The sequence below is a fragment of the Ovis aries genome, chromosome 11, assembly GCF_016772045.2.
Source record: "Ovis aries strain OAR_USU_Benz2616 breed Rambouillet chromosome 11, ARS-UI_Ramb_v3.0, whole genome shotgun sequence".
In the NCBI taxonomy this organism is placed as follows: Eukaryota; Metazoa; Chordata; class Mammalia; order Artiodactyla; family Bovidae; genus Ovis; species Ovis aries.
Genome location: NC_056064.1, coordinates 26,476,188 through 26,488,714, shown reverse-complemented (window position 1 = coordinate 26,488,714; position 12,527 = coordinate 26,476,188). Strand labels below are relative to the sequence as shown.

Sequence of the window (12,527 nt, the reverse complement as noted above, 5' to 3'; positions counted from 1 at the left end):
TACCTCTCTTTCCATTATCCTCTTTTTTTCTAAATATTTTATTATCTAAGTTTCCAAATCCACAAAAACCCTGGAAGACTTGGCAGAATGAATCTCTATGTACCCATCACCCAGCTTGGATAATCACCAGCATTTTTCAGTTTTATTATTATTCCTTGTGATGACGTGATAATATAAGAAATATATATTTGGTCTGCATCCTCCGTTCTTGGCAGGAGAGCTTCTATGACCTGAGTGATAGAGCTGAGAGGAGCCTCTTTTGTTATTCGTAATAAGCCCTTTACAACCATACCTGAGTTTATTCTAATAAGGTGACTCTGGATGAGTGTTTAGCTTCAGGATGGAGGTTAGATACCAGAGCAACCAATTATGTGAGTTGTATCCTTTATAGTAAATCAGTAATAATTAGTATTATTACTAATTCTGAGTTCTGTGAACAAAAGTTACGAATGGAAATAGAATTTAGAGTTGGAGTCAACCCCAGGAAGTTGTTTCACTAGAGGCATGTGTGTGTGTGTTAGTCACATAGTCTGTCCAGCTCTTTGCAACCCCATGAACTGGGATTGCCAGGCTCTTCTGTCCATGGAATTCTCCAGGCAAGAACATTATAGTCGGTTGCCATTTCCTTCTCCAGGGTATCTTCCTGACCCAGGGATCGAAGCCGGGTCTCCTGCATTGCAGGTGGATTCTTTACCGTTTGAGCCACCAGGGAAGAGCATAAAGAAGTGCAAACCAATAAGAAAAAAAATGTGAAGTACGCATCCCTTGGTGATTATTTGCAATAGCTATAATGAAACTTAAACATGAGCTCTGGTTTGGATTTTGATGCTAGACTAAGTTCAGATTTGGGTGGGCCGAATTTTGGCCGCTAGCCTCAAAGTTATTCACTAAGTAAAAAATTAGGCTGGGACAACAGAAAGTACCTCTAAGTCTCCTGGTCACCAAGAAGGTAATTAGTGTGCATGCTCATGCATGCTGACTCTTTGCAACCACATGGACTGTAGCCTGCCAGGTTCCTCTGTCCATGGGGTTTTCCAGGCAAGAATATTGGGACTGGGTTGCCGCTTCCTCCTCCAGGAGATCTTCCCAACCTAGGGATCAAACCCCAAATCTCTTGCATTGGCAAGCAGATTCTTTGCCACTGAGCCACCTGGGAAGTTAGCATGGGTAAGGAGGGCAAAAACCAAGAAACTCCTGAAAGCAGGAATATAGTTGTGAAGGAGTTAGCTGCTTCATTTTTCAGACTGCTATCATCAGCTTCCTGAAGGACCTTTACTAAAATGGATTGTGAGAGTGACTAATTTAGGGGCAACATCATTGGCTGTAAATGCAGCAGTGCAGAAGAGTATGTTTGGGTCGATATAGGACCCACAAGTCCCTGTTAAACAATCACAGATGGCTCTACGCCATCCAGACACACAGGAGGTTATTCCTGAGGAATAACCAGGGAACCATTGAGTCACCTCATTAGCATAAACTCAGGTATAGTCGAAAGGGGCTTATAATGAATAACAGAAGACATTCCTCTCAATCACTTTGGAAAATTTCAAGGGTTTCATACAATTTTGAGCTAGGAATATGGGACAAAGGCCAAAAAGTATTTCTTTCTTTTTGGCTGTGATGGGTCTTTGTTGGGAAATTCAGGCTCAATAGTTAACGCAAGCGGGTTTAGTTGTCCAGAGGCCTGTGGGATTGTAGTTCCCCAACCAGGGATAGAATTTGAGTCCCCTGCATTGGAAGGTGGATCCTTTACCACTGGACCACCAAGGAGGTCCCCCAAATATATATTGTTTATATCAAAATATCACACACCCCCAGCTTTTTCCCAGAGTGTTGTAAAACACACCCGCAGACATCAGTTGTCTCACATGCATCTACAACAAATAAGGCCTTTTAAAAAAAGTGTAACCACCATGCCATTATCATACCCAATAAAATTAACGATTATTCTTTAGTATCTTATCATAGTACCCAGTTCATGTTCACATTTCTTCAGTTGTCTCCAACCTGCCTTTTACAGTTGGTTTGTTACAGTCAAGAAATAAATAAGGGTGGCTCAGCAGTAAAGAATCCGCCTGCCGATGCAGGAGGCATGGATTCAATCCCTGGTCCAGGAAGACCCCACATACCATGGAAGACCCCCACATAACAAATCTGTTGCTCCTCACACCGCAGCTATTGAGCCTGTGCTCTAGAGCCTGGGAACCTCAACTATTTAGCCCATGTACTGCAACTACGGAAGCCCATGCTCTAGTGTCCTATAGCCCAGCAAGAGAAGCCACCACAATGAGAAGCCCGAGCTCTGCAATGAAGACCCACCACATCCATAGATAAATAAATTAAAATTTTAAAACAAAGAAATAAAGAATATCTACAGGTGGCTTTTGGTTGTTATGTCTCTTAAGCTTGGGTGTTTTGTTTTATTTCCTATAACAAGCCTCCTTCCCTTTTTTTACGTTCACGCTGAGTCAATGAGTAACTAAATGAGTAACTAAATCATTTGTCCTGTAGAATGTTCCTCATTCTGGATCGGGCTGATTACTTCTTCTGGGAGGTTTTATTTTATTTTTTTTAATCTGTGCATCTGTATTCTTTAGTTCCTGAAAACTGGCAGTTAGAGCTAGATAAAAATGCTCTTTTAATGTGGTCCCTGCGAGCCTTCAAAGGCAATTTCACTCCACTTCCTGCCCCCATCTCTACCCTGGAGCCAGAAGCTCTAAATGAAGACATTTCTCAGTGTGAACTTTCCCATTTTCTTGCACAACAAATTTCTTTACGGCTTAAAGGTCACTTCCTTAGAAGGGTAGCCTTCCATGACCCCAGATGAGGGTAGAACCCCTTCCCTGGTACCTTGTGTGTCTCCTAATGCCATAAAAGGGCAGCCTAGGTCCCTGATGGATTGAGGGGAAATAGAACTTTCGTCACTCCCTTGGCCAGAAAAATAATCTCTCGCTAAGTTCCTGTGCTGTCCTACATAGAATTACCAAAGCATATTGTTATCTCCAAGCGGTAGCATTATGTTTTGTTTTGCTGTCCTGCTCATTTTTCCTGCATGAACACACAGTACTTTCGTAATAAAAATGTTTAGATTACAAGCTGCCTACTTTGATAATTCACTTACTAAATACTGATTGAATGCACACACGGTTTTGTGTTAGAGATGCAAAGGGGAAAAAACACAAAAGATTGGTCCTTGCCTCCATGAAATTTACAAGGACCTCACCCCCATCACTCTACTCTTGCATTTTCTTTGAGCTTGTGTCACAGTTATTTTATCATGTCATTCATTTATGTTTATTACCCCTCCTCCTCCAATACACACTAAAAACCAAATTCCATAAAAGGGGAAACCTTGCCAGTCTGATTGTAACTATGCCCTTGCACAGTGCCTGAGACGTAATAGACACTTAGCATTTACTAAAAGTATTTTTTTTTCTTGGCTGGGCTGGGGCACAGATCTTTTCAGTTGCAGCATGTGGAATCTAGTTCCCTGACCAGGGATAGAACCTGGTCTCCCTGCCTTGGAAGTGTGGAGTCTTAGCCACTGGACCACTGGAAAGTTCTTCCAGAGGAATTTTAGAAAGCTATTCCTGCTATACTGGAGGGAAAATTGACTATGAAAGAATAAGACTTGAGACAGATGAGCTAGGAGTTTTGGGTAATAATATAGGCAAGAGCTGGCAGTGCCTTGATGCTGGAGACAGGTAAATCCTGGGGCTAATGAGGAGGTAGAAATAACAGGTGGTGAGCAATCATATTGGAACAAGGTGGGGGGCAGAGAAAGAGCTGTAGGTTCCTAGTCAGGGCAACTAGATGGAAGGAGGTGGAAGGGTGGAGCTAGAGAGGTTGGAAGGAGAAGGAGACAAAGGTGATGAATTCATGTTAAGTTTGAAATGCTCGTGGAAACTCATGGTAGAAATTCTGGTAGGCAGTTAACATGTGAGAGAGAGAACTCACACAAAGAGGAGAGACGATGAGGGCCTGAGAGAGAAGAAGTGGCCTTAAAAACAGAACCTTGGGGACTTTCCAGATGGTCCAGGAGTTAAGACTCCACGTTCCCAAGGCAGGGGGGCCAGGGTTCAATCCCTGGTCAGGCAATAAGTTCCCACATGTCACAACTAAGACTCAATGCAGCTAAATAAATTAATATTAATTAAGTAAGTAATACATAAGGGTTTTCCCAGGTTGCACAGTGATAAAGAATCCACTTGCCAATGCAGAAGACACAAGAGACACAAGAGATGTAGGTTCGATCCCTGGGTCAGGAAGATCCCCTGAAGAAGGGAATGAAAATCCACTTCAGTATTCTTGCCTAGAGAATCCCATGGACAGAGGAACCTGGCGGGCTACAGTCCATGGGCTCACCAAGAGTAGGACACGATTTAGCACACACACACATACACATATATATAGGTGGGTGGTAGGAGGTGGGTGGTAAGTGTTTTATATATATATAACATATATGTATATATATGTATATGTATATATATATATATATGTGTGTGTGTGTATATATATATGTGTGTGTTATATTTATTTATTTATTTATGGGCTTCCCTGGTAGCTCAGCTGGTAAAGAATCTGCCCGCAATTCAGGAGACCCTGGTTCAATTCCTGGGTCTGGAAGTTTCCCTGGAAAAAGGATAGGCTACCCACTCCAGTATTCTTGGGCTTCCCTGGTGGCTCAGATGGTAAAGAATCTGTTTGCAATGCAGGAGACCTGGGTTCGATCCCTGGGTGGGGAAGATCCCCTGGAGAAGGGCATGGCAACCCACTCCAGTATTCTTACCTGGGAAATCCCCATGGACAGAGAAGCCTGGTGAGCTATAGTCCATGGGGTCACAAAGAGTTGGACACGACTGAGTGACCAAGTACAATATATATATATATATATATATATATATATATATATACATATATATATGTATATATATATATAATAGAATCAATAGAATACAATATATATCATATATATAATATAGAATACTATACACACACACACACACACACACATATATATATATACACATAATAGAATCCTGGTGGAGGGAAGGATGGTCAGAGGAAGAAGAGCCTGTCCTGAGAGAAAGAAGTGCTGAGGGCAAAGGAAAACCAGGAGGGTTCAGAAACAAAGAAATAGTACTCAGTTGTGCCAGACACTGCTGAGGCCAGGTCATGTCAAAGTGAAGAAATGTCCCCTGTACTTCACAGCAAAGACATGAGAGTATTCAACAGACCAGTGGTGGCAACCTTGAGAAGGTAGATAGTGAGATGGAGGTGAACTGGAAGCAACAATTGGGCAACTTAGAAGATACAGAAAACACGGAAAAGAAAATTCAAATGACCCTCAACCTCAACACCCAGAAATGACCATCGTCGCCATTTCGGTGTGTTCACCATCCCTTTCATCAGAATATGTATTATTTGGCTGTGCTGGGTCTTCACTGCCACATGTACGATCTTTTAGTTGTGGTATACAGGATCTAGCTCCCTGACCAGGGATTGAACCTAGGCCCCCTGCCTTGGGAGCACAGAGTCTTAGCCACTGGGCCAGAACACACACATTTTCACAAACTTCAATCATATTGTACGTCACGTTAACTAGCTTGCTTTTTTAAGAAACCAATACATTATGAATTACTTCTCATGTCCTTGTTGTTGTTCAATCTCTAGGTCATGTCCAACTCTGACCCCACGGACTGCTGCACGCCAGCCTTCCTTGTCGTTCAGTATCTCCCAGAGTCTGTTCAAACTCATGTCCATTGAGTTGGTGATGCCATCCAACCATCTCATCTCATCCTCTGTCGGCCCCTTCTCCTCCTGCCCTCAATCTTTCCCAGCATCAGGGTCTTTTCGAATGAATGCTCTTTGCATCAAGTGGCCAAAGCATTGGAGCTTCAGCTTTAGCATCAGTCCTTCCAATGAATATTTAGGGTTGATTTCCTTTAGGATTGACTGGTTGGATTTCCTTGCAATCCAAGGGACTCTCAAGAGTCTTCCCCAGCACCACAATTTGAAAGCATCAATTCTTTGACACTCAGCCTTCTTCATAGTCCAAATCTCACTTCTGTACATGACATGTCATTAGACAGTTTATTTTCATAGATGGATGTGTTAGGGGAAGCACATTGATTGAAACTGCCCACCCTGCCCAGGCACCATAGTAACCATTTGCATGAGTTGTTTTATGACAGGAGATCCTGATAAGGAATATGGAACTAATAAGCCACCACCAACTGGAAGAGTTCAGGTAAGGTGGAAAGGAGACACCCTGTGTCCATCCACTTCCCAGAATCCCTCTCGCTAGCATCCATCTTGGCTGAGCGATGTGTGCGCCACCAGGAAAGACGCTGAATTAGAATGATTGGCCAAAGACCACCTGGAAACTAGTCCCATCACCATAAAACCGAGACTGCAAGCCACACGGCAGAGCAGTTCTCCTGCGTTCCCTTACCCTACTGCTCTCCACCCGGGTGCCCTTTCCCAATAAAATCTCTTGCTTTGTCAACACATGTGTCTCCTCGGACAAGTCATTTCTGAGTGTTAGACAAGAGCCCAGTTTCGGGCCCTGGAAGGGGTCCCCTCCTGCAACAGATGTACATTAATTTACTTTATGAATGTGACACAGTCTAGTGGGACATTTAGGCAGTTCTTAATTTTTTTCTCTATTATAAGTGAAGGAGGATGTAGGAAGTGTCCCAGCGAGGAATCAAACCGACCACAAGACTGTCTCAGCCTCCCTGGAAGGCGGGGAAGTTGACATGCTTGAGACACTTCACATAGAGTTTCTGGCCAATGAAGGAGGAAGTCAGTTTGCAGGGCCTGGGGCAGATGCACAGGATGAAGAAGACAGCATCGTCTGTGTAGGGTGCTAGTCCCAAGCTAGCTTCGTGGACTCAGATCTGAGGCACAGAAGACAGGAACCACAGCAGAAGCCAAAGAGCTGCTGTAAAGCCACAAAGAGGACAGCACAGCGTCTAAAGCCCAGGAATCCACGGCACACACTTTCTCTGGGCAACATGCCAGAAGTCCACACTTGCCAAGACACTCGTTGACTTATCCCCACACAACTCTGTTCATCCCCTCTTGGGTTCAGTCTCCTACCTCATCCCTTTCCTGCCCCAGATTCTCTCACTGGACCTTCTGGGATTTAAGGTCAACAAGAACCTCCAAAGCGTCCACCTCTTCTCTTGTTTTTCTCTTTGCATTCTTTTTTTTTTTTTTAATCTAATGTACAGATCTTTAATGAGTATTGGTATAGAGGTTACTGGAGAGTAATGCCAAGTTTTCCACTGGAAATAATATAGTTGTTACTCTTATTGTTTTCCACAAAGAGAACTGTTGCTTAATAGAAGCTGCAATACCAATACAAACACAAAGATTTATTGTATATCAGGCAATAAAGGTTGATATCAAATTTAAGTTTAAAATGCTCATATTCATATGGTAAAATGCATATAATTCAAAAGGTAAAAATCTCAAAGCTGGATGGAACCCTAATCCCTTTGCCTTCTTGCTCTCAGATTTTTGGTTATCCTCCAAAGCCCCCTTTGAAGAGGTATTTTTCCTCCCACATTCCACACATTCTGGGGTGAGGCTGTTGTCTTCCTTATCTGTTTTTGCTTTGAAAAAATTTCTCCTCCCTTCAAAACCCCAGCCTCTCAGAAGCACCTACCAGCAGCCTAGACCAGCCATCGTCCTGCCTTGTGGCAATCATCTTGCAACATCTAGCAGTTTCATCAAAGGCTTATTCATTTGGCTTATATTTACTTCTCTATCATAAATCATCTTTGTTTATGCAACTGAGACATCCTCTGAGATAACACGTCCAGCAGCCCAACATCTCAGTTCCTTGTTCTCTTTTCTGCCACCCGACCTCAGCCACAAGCCGAGGTAACTGCACCTCTTCAAACCTTCGGATTCCCAGCACTCCACTCTATCCATCCTTCCAGTCCACTCTCTGATATCCTCAGTTCAACAACCCTTCAGCCTTTGGTTTCTCTAGTCCATTGTCCAGTCCACATTTTCACTGTCCATCACCCTCTTCACATCCTCACATCCCACTTCACCCAGCTTAAGTTCAACTGTCTATAACTATCATGATTCCTTTGTGTACACTCTTCTTTAAATTCTTTTTTTATCTTATTTATTTATTTGGCTCCACCAGGTCTTAGTTGCAGCATTTGTTGTTGTTCAGTTGCTAAGCCGTGTCTCACTCTTCTCAACTCCGTGGGCTGCAGCATGCCAGGCTCCTCTGTCCTTCAGTATCTCCTGGAGTTTGCTTAGATTCATGTCCATTGAGTTGGCGATGCTATCGAACCATCTCATCCTCTGCTGCCCTCTTCTCCTTTTGCATTTGATTTTCCCCAGCATCAAGGTCTTTCTAGTTCTCTGACCAGGGACTGAACCCAGGCCGCCTGCATTGGGAGCTCGGAGTCTTAACCACTGGACCACCAAGGAAATCCTCTTTGTGTACACACTCTTAATTCTCTTGTCCTTCTCCCACCATCTTCTATACAAAACTGCAAGAAGGATCAAACCAAACTCTACCAACAGTGGGACTTTCCCTGAGCTACTGAGTAAGGCTGAGGATAAACGACTGTGTTGACAAATCTCACTTTGACTCTGTAATGATGAATCACAAGCAGGTTCTTAGCACACCTGGCAATCCTATGGCTTCCCTGCTCAATACTGTACTTTCTTCTGCTCTCCGAAATTCCCCTTCTTGCCTCGAGTGACGACACTGCACCCTCCAACCTCCATTAGTGATATGAAAACTTGTTTTCCAGAGGAAAGAGAAGCAATCAGAAAAGAACTTCCTCATCATCCCACCAGTGCTTCTTAGGATAGCAATTTCTTACAATTTCCTTTTTTCTATTTTGGTCCTCCGTGTTAAATTCATTCGTGTTAAATGTCTGGTCATCCTTTCTTCTCCATTCACATCCCAAACCGTTTCGATGAAAGTACTCCTGCTGAGATAAGGCCAATGGTCATTACTCAGCCTCTTAGCAGCATTTAACAGAGCTGCTAAATGCACTCGCTCTTTGAACCCCTGTGTTGGCCTCTGGGATAGCACACTCTCCTGGTTTTCCTCCCTCCTTACTGGAGGATCCTTTTGCTGGCTCCTCCTCCAGCCTGTTTTCCTACCTTTTCCTTTCTCTGATTACACTCCTTCTCCCACCCCTTCACCTATCTATCCTGTGCTTCTTTGTGTTTACGAATGGCCCCTCCCACCCCATCACTAAGTCTTAGGGTTCATCAATGCCCACAGCCCTCAGTAGATTCCAATGGCTCTACATTCAAAATATGCCCCAGGGGACTTTCCAGGTGGTCCAGTGGTTAAGACTCTGGGCTCCCAATGCCCCAAGTTCGATCCCTGGTCAGGGAATAGATCCCCACGCCACAGCTAAAAATACTACATGTCGCAACTAAGCCCTGGTGTAGCCAAATAAAACACAAAAACAAAACTCTACCCCAAATCTGATCACTCGTCACCCTCCTCTGCCTTTACCACAAAGTTCAGGCCACCACTATCCTTCACCTGCACCACTGCAATAACCTCCTCACCTGTCTCCCCTCTTCCAGTCTTACTCTCCTTCAATCCATTCTCCTCATAACAAAGGGTAACACGTCAATCCCTGCTCCAGGCTGCCCCACGGCTGCCCCATGACTCCAATGACGGCCTTCAAAGCCACCTCTTCAGCTCTTTCCCTACTCACCGAGCTCTATCCACTCTACCATTCTTTGCTGCACCCGTAGCAGGCTAAGCCTGTCTCCCCAGGGACGTTGCACTTGCTGTTGCCTTCACTGGAACCGTCCTCCTCCCAAAGCACACTTCCTTTCTGAAGGTCACTGCCTCCAAGAGACCTCCCCCGACCTCCCTAATGAAAATAGCTCTAAACACCTGTCAGTCCACCTCCTTGTCATGTTTTCTTTTTCTTCATAATAAGTATTGCTCTCTAAAGCTGTATAAGTATTGTTGACTTGTTTATTGTCTGCCTCTCGTCATTCAATCCCCAGCATATTGAACAATGCTTGGTACAACAGTAAGTGCTCCATAAACCTTTGTTCTATGAAAGAAAGAAAAGGTTGGGGGGCGGGGAGGGAAAGAAGAGAGGGAAGAAAGAGGGGAAGGATAGGCAGGGAAACAAAAAGCCTGAGAAAACAAGTTTTGGTTAAAGCCAGCTTAAATCACCGGCTCCTCCCTTCTGCATATTCCATCAATCATACTGATGGTAGCATAACAATTACAAACAGAAGAGTCTGCCAGGCCTGAGTACAAGTCCCAGCTTGACCGGTGTCAGCTTTGGTTTTAGGCAACTTACTTGATCTCTCTGAGCCACATACACCACTTTGGCAAATTTTTATGGTCACTACATCACAACAGGGGCATTATACCATATCTGTTGTGAGGATTATATATAAAATAACATATTAAAAGTCTCTGGCATTAATTGTAAGTGCTAATCATAAGGGAGTCATTTCCGCCAGTTCTTCCAGGTTTGCCGTGATACATTCTCATTACCTATTTACAACCTTCAGTGTTTGCAATTTGGATTTTCTGCTTTGGGTTTTTATTATTATTATTATTTGGCCACGCCATGCAGCATGAGATCTTAGTTCCCTGGCCGGGGATTGAACCTGTGCCCCGTCCAGTGAACAGTGGAGCCATAACCATTGGACCAGCAGGGAAGTCCTCCAACTATTTGGGGGTTTTTAGGTTGGGTTTTCTTACTTAGTTCAGTTCAGTCGCTCAGTCATGTCCTAGTCTTTGTGACCCCATGAATCGCAGCACGCCACGCCTCCCTGTCCATCACCATCTCCCGGAGTTCACACAGACTCAAGTCCGTCGAGACGGTGATGCCATCTAGCCATCTCATCCTCTGTCATCCCCTTCTCCTCCTGCCCCCAATCCCTCCCAGCATCAGAGTCTTTTCCAAGGAGTCAACTCTTCCCATGAGGTGGCCAAAGTACTGGAGTTTCAGCTTTAGCATCATTCCTTCCAAAGAAATCCCAGGGCTGATCTCCTTCAGAATGGACTGGTTGGATCTCCTTGCAGTCCAAGGGACTCTCAAGAGTCTTCTCCAACACCACAGTTCAAAAGCATCAATTCTTCGGCGCTCAGCCTTCTTCACAGTCCAACTCTCTTGTAAATTTCTGGTTTGCTGTATTGTGGTCAGAAAAGGTGGCCAGTACAGTTTCAGCTTTGAAGTTATCTGGTATTTCCTTCAGAGCCTAATATTTTATCAATATTTATAAATGTTTCATTAATGTCAAAAAAAGGTGCGTTCTCCATTTATGAGATACAAAGTTCAATAAATATCATTCGAAGGCAAGATGGAGACTTTATTGCTGCCTTCCTGGTATCCAGCAAAGGGCATGGTGCACATCATACACATTTAATAAATATTTGCTGAATGAGTGGCTAATTAATCAATCATCTTATTATCACTTAGATTCTCAATACCTTTGTACCCTTGGGTAATTTTTCTTACTTCATCTACTACAGACTGCTGAGTTATGCCACAGTTTCTTGCTACTATTATATAGTCCTTATAGCTACATATAGCTATATATATATGTATGTTTGGTTTCCCAGGGTATCTGTTTTGACTTTTTATATTTCAGGACAATATGATTTTGTGCCTAAAGCTTTATCATTGTTATATAATCAACGTAAATATACCCTATATCAGTATAAAATGAACACTTAACATTATCTATATGCTTTAATTTTATTATGCACTTATTATTTTGAATAATCAAAACATAATAATAAAATTCAAAATACCCAATAAGACCCTTCCCTGGTGGTCCACTTGCTAAGACTCCACACTTCCTAGGTAGGGGGTCTGGGTTCGATCCCTGGTCAGGGAACTATATCCTGCATGCCACAACTAAGACCCAGTGCAGCCAAATAAATAATTGTTTTAAAAAGATGCAATCATACATTTTCATAAAGGTGAAAAGCAATTTTCCTTTCCTTCTTGTCTTCCATATCTTGTTTCTCTCCTCTGAGATAACTACTGTTAACAGAATTTTGTTGATTAGCTTAATTTGAAAACATTAATTTTCTTCATAGAAGAGTTTAAAATATTTTCATGAATTGTTCTGATCCACATATTTGGTATAATCAGTCATCTTATTGTATGCTTTCTCTTTCTTATGCCTCTTGATACTTTATCTCCTGCTATATGGATTAAATTTTCTTTGTTTTTATCTTCTCTGGAACTTTTTAAAACATACTGCTGTTTAGTCGCTAAGTTATGTTCAACTGTTTTGCAACCCCATGGACTGTAGCCTGCCAGGCTCCTTCTTTCCATGGATTTTCCAGGCAAGGATACTGGAATGGGCTGCCATTTCCTTCTCCAGGGGATCTTCCCAAACAAGGGATTGAACCCATGTCTCCTGCATTGGTGGGCAGGTTCTTTACCACTGAGCCACCAGAAAGCCCAACTGGCACGTTACTCTCTCATAACTCCCATTTGCTCAGTTGTCAACCAAACTTGCAAAAATCTTTTCACAAG

The 12,527-nt window shown here is 43.1% G+C and overlaps 1 long non-coding RNA gene across 1 annotated transcript; it reads right to left on the bottom strand.

The window, feature by feature from the left end:
- Nucleotides 1-7,361: 7,361 nt before the first annotated feature.
- On the bottom strand, nt 7,362-9,844 carry LOC132657406 (uncharacterized). The gene is made up of 2 exons (XR_009595530.1): nt 9,720-9,844; nt 7,362-8,969 (listed from the first exon to the last, which is right to left on the bottom strand). It is a non-coding gene; the product is annotated as an uncharacterized LOC132657406 (long non-coding RNA).
- Nucleotides 9,845-12,527: the final 2,683 nt, after the last annotated feature.